At 44.9% G+C, this 14,165-nt stretch overlaps 1 protein-coding gene and 1 long non-coding RNA gene across 2 annotated transcripts in view; both read right to left on the bottom strand.

The window, feature by feature from the left end:
• CAPZA2 (capping actin protein of muscle Z-line subunit alpha 2) overlaps positions 1–14,165 on the bottom strand; it is a 98,716-nt gene that overhangs the window by 72,684 nt on the left and 11,867 nt on the right. The gene's annotated exons all lie outside the window — the stretch shown is intronic.
• LOC138674096 (uncharacterized) lies at positions 2,653–3,440 on the bottom strand. Its single transcript, XR_011320481.1, has 3 exons — positions 3,189–3,440; positions 2,876–3,033; positions 2,653–2,755 (listed from the first exon to the last, which is right to left on the bottom strand). It is a non-coding gene; the product is annotated as an uncharacterized lncRNA (long non-coding RNA).

The raw sequence follows: 14,165 nt of genomic DNA, 5'->3' as shown, positions 1-14,165 counted from the left end.
GAGCTTTTGGCCGTGGCAACGATTCCCAGACTTTCAAGAACTCTGATATGGGCCGCCTTGTGTATGGCAAAAACTTCAATTTTCCCCCGCCACAGCCTCTCCCCAACACTCAAGGTCCACCGATGCCATTTGTTATGGTTGGGGGATGAGGCCTTTCAGATGTGTGAAAACCTACTGAAGCCATATTCCAGTCGGGTCTTGAACCACACTAAAAGGATCTTTAACTACAGACGGACCAGGGCTCGAAGAACAGTAGAGTGTACCTTTGGTATTCTAGTCTTAAAATGGTGCATTCTTGCATTAGCCATTAATCTAAAAATGGAGACAGACGACGAGGTGGTCAATGCCTGTGTGGTTCTGCACAAGTACATAATGGCTAAGGAGCGGCCCAACATTGAACTGGATGAACCAGTTGCACACCCACTGCCCGATTACCAGCATCACCCACTGCGGTCAACAGCTGAAGTTGGCCACATGCGAGACCAATTTGCTGCCTTTTTTGATTCGGATATTGGACGTGTGTCATGGCAGGACAATGTTGTGTAAATGTCCTGTTATTTTATCTGTACCAGTTATTTTCTTACATGTTACTAATGTTTCTCGTTAATAAACGTTTTTTGGTGTCTTGACCATGTCTCATATGTATTTCCTCTATAAACCGAGGTTGTCCTCACACTAGCAGTATTTGGTCTGTATTTATTATCAGTATTTGTAATCCAAAACCAGGAGTGGGTGATAAAGGATGAGGTGCTAGATATACTAATATTATACTTTTCTTCTAATTGTTCCACTCCTTGTTTTGTCTTACAAATACTGATAGAAAATACTGACCACATACTGCTAGTGTGACGGCAGCCATGTTGTTTTAGTGATAAGGTTGTTGACGTCATTGCGTCCTGATTCTGTTCTGCTATGCAGTATCCATTGGACATAGACTGAAGAGACAATGGCTGTCATACAAAACATATCTATACTCATCAAGTCAGGTGTCAGAAATAATTAATTCATGATGCACATAACAGCCTCATGAATTCACTATTTCTGACACATGTGCAGGTGAGCATAGATATGCCGTGTATGACCGCCATCGTCCCTTCAGTTTGTGTAAAATAGATTATGTACACAGAAGAGAAAAAGGAGGCTATACAATGCACTTCTCTACTCACCAGGTCAGGCGTCCCAACTAATGAGTTTTTGGACACCTGACCTGTAGAGTATAGTTTTGCATTGTATTGCCACCATTTTCTCTTCAGTCTGCAACACTAGTCACAAACTAAGCAGAAAGAAGAGATTACGGAGATAATACAAGTATTAATTTAGTGGCCCATCTCATATCTCTATACTAAAGACACACAAAGCTGCAGTATTTTACTTGCTAACTATTGGAGCTATGATGTGGCCAAAAAATAAAGTGTGCGGCGCAGTGTTTTATTTGGTGCACGGTGTGTGTTGCCGGCGGCAAAAGACACAATAAACCAAACATAATTGGGGGCAAAAAACTTGTATTTATTTTTTAACAACCAAAATATTTATCTAACTGCGCCTGCTTGGGGTAGAGTGATGGAAACGGGGGTGGGGGGTGTTTTTTTTATTTTTTCTCCCTTTCTGGGATCGCCGGGTTCTGGTAAGCCTCGGTGGGCTCATATGTCGTGGCATGGTCGTGGTTGATGACCCGTCAGGGTCCGGCTGCACTGTGCCAGAGTCCATACTGCTTGTAGAACGTGCAGCCATGCCAGAGTCCATAGCGCTTGTAGAGCGGAAGGCCATGCCAGGGTCCTGCTGCTGCATCGTGGTGGAGGCAGTACGGAAGGCCATGCCAGGGTCCTGCTGCTGCATCGTGGTGGAGGCGGTACGGAAGGCCATGCCAGGGTCCTGCTGCTGCATCGTGGTGGAGGCGGTACGGAAGGCCATGCCAGGGTCCTGCTGCTGCATCGTGGTGGAGGCGGTACGGAAGGCCATGCCAGGGTCCTGCTGCTGCATCGTGGTGGAGGCGGTACGGAAGGCCATGCCAGGTTCCTGCTGCTGCATCGTGGTGTCCGTGGAGGAGGTCCAAGCAGGAGCAGCGGTTGTCATGGTGGTGGCGGTGGGCTGTCCTACAGCACTCGGCATGTGGTGGTGCTGTACTGGTGTCCAGCAGTGCTAGGAATAGAGGTGGCCGTGCAGTGGTATGCAGCAGAGGTCGGCATTGAGGTTAATCGTGAAAGTGAAGGCACAGGTGGATATGCCGCCTCTGTCTCCTGAAAATACAGACTGCTGCATAGCCTGCACGTAAGCAGCATTGCAGGCCTGCATGACACTAAGCTGGAGATCAGGAGTAAGGTGTTCCGACGTGCCCTGCTCAATTTGGTTTAAGAAATGATGTGCTGGCCTCTGGAGGTAGGCTTTTACTTGGTCAAGGCTTTTGGTGACATCCTGGATACGTGTATTCATGTGGCTAAGGGAAATATCCATTCGGTCACCCAAAACCTTGAGTCCTTCGTGAAAAACCGAGCTCAAGTGCAGAAACTCGGGCATGAGGGACCTGTCCGATGCCCTCTGCCAGGAGGACCCCCCCCCCCCCCCCCCCAAAAAAAAAAAAAAAAAAAAAAAGGGGGCAGAGGACTGGGAAAGGGGAAGACCTGATGGACCAGCTTCCTGGTCTCCAGGTAGTGTGGCAGGCCCACTTGCTGCAGCGCTGCTGGATGGCTGGGACGGGTCCATGGCTGTCTGATGAAGGACCGCTCCAGAACCTGGGCCAACAGTACTGCTCCATGTGCTGTGAAAAAAAGGAAAAAAACATTAATACCAAAAATTATCCAGACACCAACTCCTGTGGAATAGAAACATACAGATTATGGCAATACAACACAACCAAAAGCACGAGATAAATACTTACGTTCTCTGGGCAAGAACCGGTCTTAAAAAATGCCAAAATACGATGGTGTTTGTACTTTCGGATCCTTGCTCCTGAACCACTGGGAACACGGCTCTCTTGAAGCAGGTCCTTGTTGAAGCGGTCGTTCATCGAACGCCAACGTGTTTTGACTTTCTGCACTGTTGAAAAAAACAAAAAATTATGGTTACACAATGTACTTTTGGCCGTGCTTACACAACTGTGTTATGAAACTCCTGAGAGTTTCTATCATCACACATAGTTGTGTGAGCACGGCCAAGGTCTCTGCTGCTTCACACTGCATTGCAATACTTACAAAATGCACTTTTGACCTGAGAAGGGGCGTTGTCCCAGCCATCCCACATCGCTTTGGCCACCTCATTCCATAGGCTCCGGATTTTCACATTGTCCGAGTGCTGTGGAACCCGGGTGTCCCACAACGGGACTCGCTCCTGGACCAGGGAGATGAGGAGGTCATTTTCTATTAGGTCTTCATCCCGTTCTGGAACCTAAAAAATAAAGACATTAATGTAGGATACATTAACATAAGGAAAAGAAAGAAAACAGAGGATGAGAAATGGCATGAATAAGGAAAGTCAAGATACAAAAGGAGTGCAGAAGACAAATGTAAAGAAAGAGTAAAGTAAAGAAAGGAAGATTCAAGAATACTAAAGTGAGGATACAGTAAACAGTCAACCTTGTGTACGTACGTACACGCTGCCGCTTTGCCATCCGACTGAGTCTGCTGCTCCTGCTCAGCCTCTGCCGCAGTAGAAGAACTCTAAAAAAGGAAAAAAAAATTGTTATGTGTGCAGATGTGACAGTGAATACTTACCAATCTGAGGAGGCGAATACTCACTTCGCTGACATGTTCGGCTTCAGAAGGCCCAGGATGTTGCTCCTCATCAGAAGACGACATTCTGATGCAGAAAGAAAGAAATGGAAGATATTAGCACATGTAGAGACAGAAAATAGAAAACAAAGGAATTGGCTAGGATATACTCACATTGTTCAGAGTCTTTTTCCTCCAAGTTGCTTTCCTCTGTGTGGCCTGCTTCCCAGTCTGCTGTGTAGTGACCTGGCAATGCCCACTCCCTCCCTTTATCACCTTGTATGTGGGGGGGAGGCTAATCAGTGTCTAGACATGTTTTTCTCTGGTGCAACGCATGCGTTCACAAACGCAAGCAAATGCATGTGCTTGCGGCAACATGCGTTCACATAGACAGCAATGCGTTTTTTTTTGCGCATTTGTGCCGCTAACAACCGCATATGTTTCTAGGCGGCTTTTTGATGCCTACAAAATTACTGCATGTAGAATTCACGCGCCAAACCGCAGACGACAAAACGACGCATGCGTCGTCAAACGACGCCAAACGCAGACACTTGCGTTTATAATGTTAAATATAGGAATACACAACGCATGCGCATTACTGCGGCTGAAACGCTGCGGACACAACCGCAAATGTGAAACCGGCCTTACTCTTTGCCACATGAGGCTTTTTTTTTCCCTTCCTCTGGATCAACATGCTAGAGCATGTTAGGTTAGGCTATGGATTGAACTAGATGGACTTAAAGTCTTCCTTCAACCTTAATAACTGTTACTATGTTACACATCTTCAAGTGCTGCAGAACCACAATATGTGCAGTACTTTTCATTTAGAGTAAAATTGTTATCTAATGTCCCCCACCCCACCTGCGAGGCCAGATTGAAAACTAAGTTTAGAACTGGATCCACAATGATCACCAAAGCCAACACTGTAGCCAGACATACACAAAGTAGTACGGTAGTTTATTTGAATGTGCTCTCTAAAGTCAGGATCTTGGAAATCAGTAGACTGGGCTGACAGACTTCTGTTTATGGTTGGCTTCACTAATTGAGATTCTTGACCTCCTTAACCCTCACTATTCACTAGAGAAAAGGGTATTATAGCAAAACATAGCAACCCCTATATTTTTTTTTGAACTGTCACATTGCCACTTCCACTGAAAGCAGTGCCGCATTGCCCTAATGACAAAAATGTGTAAGTGCTGCTCTTCTTGGAATTAAACCTGGTCATGAGTGACATTTCATATTTTGAGGGCACTATTTAAATCATATGTTAGAGGTAAAAAAAAAAAAAAAAAATTATATAGCCATCTTTAAACACAAGTATTGCTGCTTTTTTTGGCGTCATCCACATTGCAAGGCGAAATCTCGCATCTGCGCACTATGTTTTGCCCTACTGCACAGTTATGCTTTCGACTCTGCCCTCAGTAGGGCAAAGTATAGCGCACAGGCGTGAGCCATAATTTCTCTGTGCAGGTGCAAGATTTCGCTCGGCAATGAGGCGTCCCTCACGTCAATCAAAGCAGTAGGACGGCGAGCAGCAGACCGTCAGGATTAACATACAGCGCAGGAGAACGTCTAAAGGTTTTTTGGGTTATACATGGGGAGTCAAGGAGCTATATAACCATTTATGGAATGCAGCACAGGCGATGAATAAAGTGATACTTCTAGTTGATATGTGACAAAACGGGTGAAAGGTTCCCTTTAAAGAGGGTTCTCCACTTTTGACAGTCCCTAGAGATCACAAAGTAGCGCCATACTGGTAGCCCTCACAATCAGCTTTAATCTGTGGAGAAACCAACCAAAAAAGAAAGCGTTAATACACCTGTATGGTCACTGGACGTGAAATTAAATATGATGTACTGTAGTTCCTGTTCAAATCAATGAATTGTCTGTTTAATGCAAGAAAGTACAGATACCCCAGAGAGAGACCCTCTTTGTAACCTCTCATAACTAGCCAAGAGGTGAAAGATCCTACACATAGGACCCTATATTAATTTTGAATGGTTTTACAGAATATATGGAAGAAGAAAAAAATAGCTTCTAAACAGAATTTGCCTCTATAAATACATGAGATATTTAACCCCTTAGCGACCGCCGATACGCCTTTTAACGGCGGCCGCTAAGGGTACTTAAACCACAGCGCCGTTAATTAACGGCGCTGTGGAAAAAGTGAATAGCGCCCCCCAGAGTCGGATTTCCTCCGGGGTCTCGGCTGCCGAGGGTAGCCGAGACCCCAGAGAACATGATTCGGGGTTTTTTTAACCCACCCTGCATTTGCGATCGCCGGTAATTAACAGTTTACCGGCGATCGCAAAAAAAAAACAAAAAAAAACGCGATCCCTTTAATTTCTCTGTCCTCCGATGTGATCGCACATCGGAGGACAGAGAAAAGGGGTCCCAGGTGGCCCCCCAATACTTACCTAGCTCCCCCGGTGCTCCTCGTGTCTCCCGGTGGGCGCCACCATCTTCAAAATGGCGGGCGCATGCGCAGTGCGCCCGCCGGCCGGCCCCGCGAGAATCTTTGGGGTCTCGGCTGCCGGGGGTAGCCGAGACCCCAAAGAGCATGATCGGGGTCGGTTTTACCGACCCCTGTTTTGCGATCGCCGGTAATTAACTGTTTACCGGCGACCGCAAAAAAAAAAAAAAAGTAAAGTGTAATTCTCTGTCCTCTGATGTGATCGCACATCAGAGGACAGAGAAATAGGGGGATTCGGGGACCCTAGCATACTCACCTGTGTCCCTGGGTCCTCCTGCTGCTCCTCCTGGCTGCCGGGGAAAAGAAAGTGGCGGGCGCATGCGCAGTGCGCCCGCCATCTGTCTCCATCTGCCGGCCGGCAGGAGAACAGTAGTTGGGGCTAAAAGTAGGGTTAGGGCTAGGGCTGGGGGTAGGGCTACGGGTAGGGCTACGGGTAGGGCTAGGGGTAGGGCTAGGGGTAGGGCTACGGGTAGGGTTACGGGTAGGGTTACGGGTAGGGTTACGGGGTTGGGTTAGGGCTAGGGTTGGGGCTAAATTTAGGGTTAGGGCTAAATTTAGGGTTAGGCTTCTTTCACACTTACGTCGGTACGGGGCCGTCGCAATGCGTCGGCCTGACATACCGACGCACGTTGTGAAAATTGTGTACAACGTGGGCAGCAGCTGTAGTTTTTCAACGCATCTGCTGCCCAATCTATATCCTGGGGAGGAGGGGGCGGAGTTACGGCCACGCATGCGCGGTCAGAAATGGCGGATGCGACGTACAAAAAAACGTTTCATTGAACGTTTTTTTGTGCAGACGGTCCGCCAAAACACAACTGATCCAGTGCACGACGGACGCGACGTGTGGCCATCCGTCACGATCCGTCGGCAATACAAGTCTATGGGCAAAAAACGCATCCTGCGGGCACATTTGCAGGATCCGTTTCTTGTCCAAAACGACGGATTGCGACGGAATGCCAAACGACGCAAGTGTGAAAGTAGCCTTAGGGCCAGGGTTAGGGTTGGGGCTAAAGTTAGGGTTAGAGTTGGGATTAGGGTTAGGGTTTGGATTAGGGTTGGCATTAGGGTTACGTTTGGGATTAGGGTTAGGTTTGGGATTAGGGTTGAGATTAGGATTAGGGGTGTGTTGGATTTAGGGTTTTGATTAGGGTTATGGTTAGGGTTGACATTAGGGTTGTTTTGGGGTAAGGGTTGTGATTATGGTTAGGGTTAGTGATTAGGATTATGGATCAGTTTGGGATTAGGGTTAGGGGTGTGTTGGGGTTAGGGTTGGAGCTAGAATTGGGGAGTTTCCACTGTTTAGGTACATCAGGGGGTCTCCAAACAAGACAGCCAATTTTGCGCTCAAAAAGTCAAATGGTGCTCCCTCCCTTCTGAGCTCTGCCGTGCGCCCAAACAGTGGGTTACCCCCACATATGGGGCATCAGCGTACTCGGGATAAATTGGACAACTTCTGGGGTCTAATTTCTCTTGTTACCCTTGTAAAAATAAAAACTTGGGGGCTACAAAATCTTTTTTGTGGAAAAATATATATTTTTTTTATGACTCTGCATTATAAACTTCTGTGAAGCACTTGGGCATTCAAAGTTCTCACCACACATCTAGATAAGTTCCATGGGGGGTCTAGTTTCCAAAATGGGGTCACTTGTGGGGGGTTACTACAGTTTAGGTACATCAGGGGCTCTGCAATCGCAACATAATGACCACAGACCATTCTATCAAAGTCTGCATTCCAAAAAGGCGCTCCTTCCCTTCCGAGCTCTGCCGTGCGCCCAAACGGTGGTTTACCCCCACATATGGCGCATCAGCGTACTCGGGATAAATTGGACAACAACTATTGCAGTCCAATTTCTCCTGTTACCTTTGTAAAAATAAAAACTTGGGGGCTACAAAATCTTTTTTGTGGAAAAATATATTTTTTTTTTATGACTCTGCATTCTAAACTTCTGTGAAGCACTGGGGCATTCAAAGTTCTCACCACACATCTAGATAAGGCTACGTTCACATTGGCGTTCCGCCAATGTGCGTCGCTGTTGCGCCGGCGACGCAGCGGCGACGCGCCCCTATGTTTAACATAGGGGACGCGTGCGTTGTTTTGGTGGCGTTTTTGCCACGTGCGTCGTTTCCGACGCTAGCGTCGGACGCAAGAAAACGCTACATTGTAGCATTTTCTGTGCGTCCGATTTTCGTCAAAAACGACGCACGCGTCGCAAAACGCGCGCGTTTTTGCGCGCGTTTTTACGTGCGTCGCGCGTTGCGTCGCCGACGCAGGGCGGCGCAACGCTAGTGTGAACCTAGCCTTAGTTCCTTGGGGGGTCTAGTTTCCAAAATGGGGTCACTTGTGGAGGGTTTCTACTGGTTAGGTACATCAGGGGCTCTGCAAACGCAACATAATACCCGCCAACCATTCTATCAAAGTCTGCATTCCAAAACGGCGCTCCTTCCTTCTGAGCTCTGCCGTGCGCCCAAACAGTGGTTTACCCCCACATATGGGGTACCAGCATACTCAGGACAAATTGGACAACAACTTTTGGGGTCCAATTTCTCTTGTTACCATTGTGAAAATAAAAACTTGGGGGCTAAAAAAATCATTTGTGGAAAAAAAAAATATTTTTTATTTTCACGACTCTGCATTATAAACTTCTGTGAAGCACTTGGGCATTCAAGGTTCTCACCACACATCTAGATAAGTTCCATGGGGGGTCTAGTTTCCAAAATGGGGTCACTTGTGGGGGATTTCTACTGTTTAGGCACATCAGGGGCTCTCCAAAACGCGACATGGCGTCCAATCTCAATTCCAGCCAATTCTACATTGAAAAAGTAAAACGGCACTCCTTCTCTTCCAAGCTCTGCGGTGCGCCCTAACAGTGGTTTACCCCCACATATTGGGTATCAGCGTACTCAGGAGAAATTGCACAACAACTTTTGTGGTCTAATTTCTCCTGTTACCCTTGTGAAAATAAGAATTTGTGGGCGAAAAGATCGTTTTTGTAGAAAAAATGCGATTTTTTTTTTCACGGCTCTACATTATAAACTTCTGTGAAGCACATGGGGGTTCAAAGTGCTCACCACACATCTAGATATGTTCCTTAAGGGGTCTAGTTTCCAAAATGGGGTCACTTGGGGGGGGGTTCCACTGTTTAGGCACATCAGAGGCTCTCCAAACGCGACATGGCGTCCAATCTCAATTCCAGCCAATTCAACATTGAAAAAGTAAAACGGCACTCCTTCTCTTCCAAGCTCTGCCATGCGCCCAAACAGTGGTTTACCCCCACATATTGGGTATCAGCGTACTCAGGAGAAATTGCACAACAACTTTTGTGGTCTAATTTCTCCTGTTACCCTTGTGAAAATAAGAATTTGTGGGTGAAAAGATCATTTTTGTGTAAACAAAAGCGATTTTTTATTTTCACGGCTCTACGTTATAAACTTCTGTGAAGCACTTGGGGGTTCAGAGAGCTCACCACATATGGGGTATTGGCGTATTCAGGAGAAATTGCATAACAAAATTTATGGTTACATTTCTGTTTTTACACTTGTGAAAATAAAAAAAATGGTTCTGAATTAAGATGTTTGCAAAAAAAAGTTAAATGTTCATTTTTTCCTTCCACATTGTTTCAGTTCCTGTGAAGCACGTAAAGGGTTAATAAACTTCTTGAATGTGGTTTTGAGAACCTTGAGGGGTGTAGTTTTTAGAATGGTGTCACACTTGGGTATTTTCTATCATATAGACCCCTCAAAATGACTTCAAATGTGATGTGGTCCCTAAAAAAAATGGTGTTGTAAAAATGAGAAATTGCTGGTCAACTTTTAACCCTTAACTCCCTAACAGAAAAAAAATTTTGTTTCCAAAATTGTGCTGATGTAAAGTAGACATGTGGGAAATGTTATTTATTAACTATTTTTCGTGACATATCTCTCTGATTTAAGGGCATAAAAATACAAAGTTTGAAAATTGCAAAATTTTAAAAATTTTCGCCATATTTCCGTTTTTTTTCATAAATAAATCGCAAGTAATATCGAAGAAATGTTACCACTAACATGAAGTACAATATGTCACGAAAAAAAACAATCTCAGAATCAGCGGGATCCGTTGAAGCGTTCCAGAGTTATAACCTCATAAAGTGACAGTTGTCAGAATTGCAAAAATTGGCCTGGTCATTAAGTACCAAATTGGCTCTGTTACTAAGGGGTTAACCAAGAAATGGTTAGATACAACAGACCTCAGCTTCCCATCTTACACGCCAATAACGGTCCCCTCTTTAGTTGTACTTCTGACAGCAGAGAAATCTAACTGCTCAGTAAGCAATTCTAAAATTAAAGGCAGCACACGGATCCCCTGGCAGGGTCTTCACATGGGATACAGATTCACTTTGCAACATTTTCGGATGATCTGAATTTGTCAGATTGTAGGGCTGTATTCTGATAGCCAATAACAATTTCTTCTTAGGCAATAAGCATGCATTCATCGTTTCACTTTACATACAGACTACACTACAACCACTTCCTCCTACACATGATACAAACCAATAGCATCTCAACAGTGTGACAACTGCTTATGTGTCCATTTATGGCAATAAAGACTTACTAAATGACATGGGCAGGGAAAGGACAGGCACACCCTCATACTCCAGCCTACACAGCAGCAAACAGTATAGGATCAGAGAAAAATAACAAATATATAGAGAAATTTATTATGAGATATACACACGTGTGCGCTGAGTACAGAGACAAGTAAAGGGTCACCTTACAGCAGCCTTTAATACGTCCTGCAGAAATCACTCTACAGCGATGCTTAGCAATCAGTGGCAATGTTAGAGGCAGACATGCAGGGACATGTAGTCTCTTGTTTGTAAGAATTTTCAGCATTTTTCATTTGTTAATATATGTTAGAAATGTATTAATAGACCTTATTAGATTTCAGTTCAGATCTTTGACTAATCTAAAATCTATGGGGGCTGCAAAGCTTTCATTTCCAGCATCATTGGAAACATAGGCCTAAAAATAATCAGCAGCTCATGAACCGGAGACCACGCAGAACCTAATGGGCATGCTGGCAGCGGTATGAAGTCCACAGAAAGCAACGCACCAGAATAAGATCTGTGCCGACATGGAACATGCAGGGAATACTAAGAAATTAGACTGGCACAATTTACACAATCATTTAGATTAACTCTTCATTATTGTTCGGTAGAATTCATGCTTCACAGTATGTCTGCGATACATAGGGCGGCCAGTCTCTTGGCCTGAATCTGACAGCCACAAATGCCAATTAGGCTATGCCCCCACGATCAGGAACAGCAATGTTTTGGACGCTGCGTTCTAATTGCCGCAATTGCAGCACGGTGGCTCAGTGGTTAGCACTGCAGCCTTGCAGCGATGGAGTCCAGGGTTCTAATCCCACCAAGGACAACATCTGCAAGGAGTTTGTCTGTTCTCCCCGTGTTTGCATGGGTTTCCAAAGACATACTGATAGGAAATTTAGATTGTGAGCCCCCATCAGGGACAGTAATGATAATGTGTGCAAACTGTAAAGCGCTGCAGAATATGTTAGCGCTATATAAAAAGATTATTATTATTACTTGTTTGTCAGCACATGCCGATTCACCGAATGTAATGACATTCAATCGGTCAAAATCCATAGAAATTGACATGCTGCGGCTCGTAAACCGTGGCCAAGCTTGCTCAGAGTTAAATAGAAGCACAGTGGGCATGGGATTTCTATAAATCTCATCCACTGTGCTTCTAATGTAGAATGCAGCGTTTGGGACACAGCGCAAGTTTGATGCGTCCAAAACGCTGCTGTTCCTGATCATGGGCATGTAGCCTTAAAATGCTGAGTTTAGAAGACCCACAGCAGAACTCTGCATTGCAGTCCTCACTCAGACTGCAAATGTGTTAACCTGGCCTAAGGTTAGTACTGAAATGTCTTAAAGGGAACCTGTCACCCCCAAAATCAAAGATGAGCTAAGGCCACCGGCATCAGGGGCTTATCTACAGCATTCCAGAAGCCCCCCAAGTGTTCTGAAAGATGAGAAAAAGAGGTTAGATTATACTCACCCAGGGGCGGTCCCGGTACGATGGGCGTACCCCCAGAAGAAGGCACTGCGCCGAAACGCGCATTGGGGCAAGTGGCAGCGCGATTCCCCAAGTAATATTACTTGACAGCCAACATTAGTTCCATGTATTACCCTTACTTGTAACTACTGACACGACCACCATGTTAGGCTGAATATTGCACTTTAAGCAGTTACAACATTAGACAATACTTATTCCTTCATGGTGACCTGGTGCTACTAGCACTTCATTTGCACAATGCAGTTGCACTTTCGGTACAAATTGCGTGGCTGCATACTTTTATGTATAGTGTTGTAACATATAACTGCTGGGTTGTGTGTTGTCACGATTTCTGGTGAATCTGTCATCCCTAATTATTAATATGCATGTTATTTTATTGGTTATTCAATAAAGAATTTAGCTTTATATTTTGGTTCTTGAGTGCTGTTTCTCTATAGGTTTTTTTTTACTTTTTAACACTGCATAAACTCACCTGTCGTGTGGGTTTTTCGAGCCGCAGCATGTAAAATTTCTGTAGCAGAGACGCTTTGTCTACTAGGGAAAATACGCACAGGAGACTTTCAATAGATACGGTAAATCCGCATATTTCCAAAAAGACGCACGTTTATGTAGAATGCAGCATTTTGGACAGTCCAAAACGCTACTATTCCTGATCGTTGACACGCAGTCTTGCAATTGTCCAACAGTAATCTGCAAGCATTTTCCTTGACATATTTTCTCCGTAGCCACAATATCTTGGTGAAATCTCTCAGGCTGTGTGCACACATAGCAGATTTTTCGTGTTTTTTTCGCGAAAAAAAAAACGCTCACATTAAGCATCCTATTTAATAGAATGCAATCGCCATTTTTTGTGCACATGTTGCATTTTTTTCCTGAGCGGATTCGCATTCCAGAAAAAAAAACGCAGCATGTTCATTAAATTTGTGGAATTGCGGGGATTCCGCACACCTAGGAATGCATTGATCTGCTTACTTCCCGCTGTGCCCACCATGCGGTAAGTAAGCAGATCATGTGCCATTGGTACCCAGGGTGGAGGAGAGGAGACTCTCCTCCACGGACTGGGCACCATATAATTGGTAAAAAAAAAAAAAAAAAAAAAAATTATTAAAATAAAAAAAAATCATGATATACTCACCTTCAATGGCCCCCGGAGTCTTCCTGCCTCTCAGCGCTGCACGCAGCGGCTTCCATTCCTGTAGATGGTGTGTGAAGGACCTGCGATGACGTCGCGGTCACGTGACCGCGACGTCATCGAAGGTTCTGCACACACACCATCTATAGGATCGGAAGCCGCTGAGGAGATCGGCTGTTTGCGGTAGGGGAGTATAACCATTTTTTTTTATTATTTTTAACATTCTATCTTTTACTATTGATGCGGCATAGGCCTGACCTGTCAATCAGTTTTCCAAGCGATGCTACAGATCGCTTGGAAAACGCTAGCATTCTGCAAGCTAATTATGCTTGAATAACGCTAGTTTTCTGCGGGAATATGCATGCCAATTCCGCATGCAGAATTTCCGGACATTTCCGCGGCAATTCTGCAACGTGTGCACTTAGCCTCACCGTGCTTGTTGGTCACTGCTCTGCACTTTGGTGGAAAAAAAGTCTATATGCAAATGTAAGAAAGTAATCTTTAAGGACATGTTAAATCCAAGATCCTTATATATTTTAAGATTTTCCACCAACTCTTCATAATTATCTGCTCGCGTCTCCTACAAAATGAGTTACCACTAATGCGAATGTTACCCATGCAGCCTTTTCATTGCCCTGCAATAAGTTGAGAAACTCCCCATCATGATGAACTTACGAATAGGAGGTCCGATAAAGACTACTTCCTTTTTTCATTGCTTCACTCAACCTGAGAAATGCATCAGAGAAAACTTAAATGCTTTTGCATTTTATCCATCACC

Source organism: Ranitomeya imitator, chromosome 4, assembly GCF_032444005.1.
Source record: "Ranitomeya imitator isolate aRanImi1 chromosome 4, aRanImi1.pri, whole genome shotgun sequence".
NCBI classification, from domain to species: domain Eukaryota; kingdom Metazoa; phylum Chordata; class Amphibia; order Anura; family Dendrobatidae; genus Ranitomeya; species Ranitomeya imitator.
Note: the sequence above shows the minus strand (reverse complement) of the source record. Positions and strands in the feature narration are given on the sequence as shown.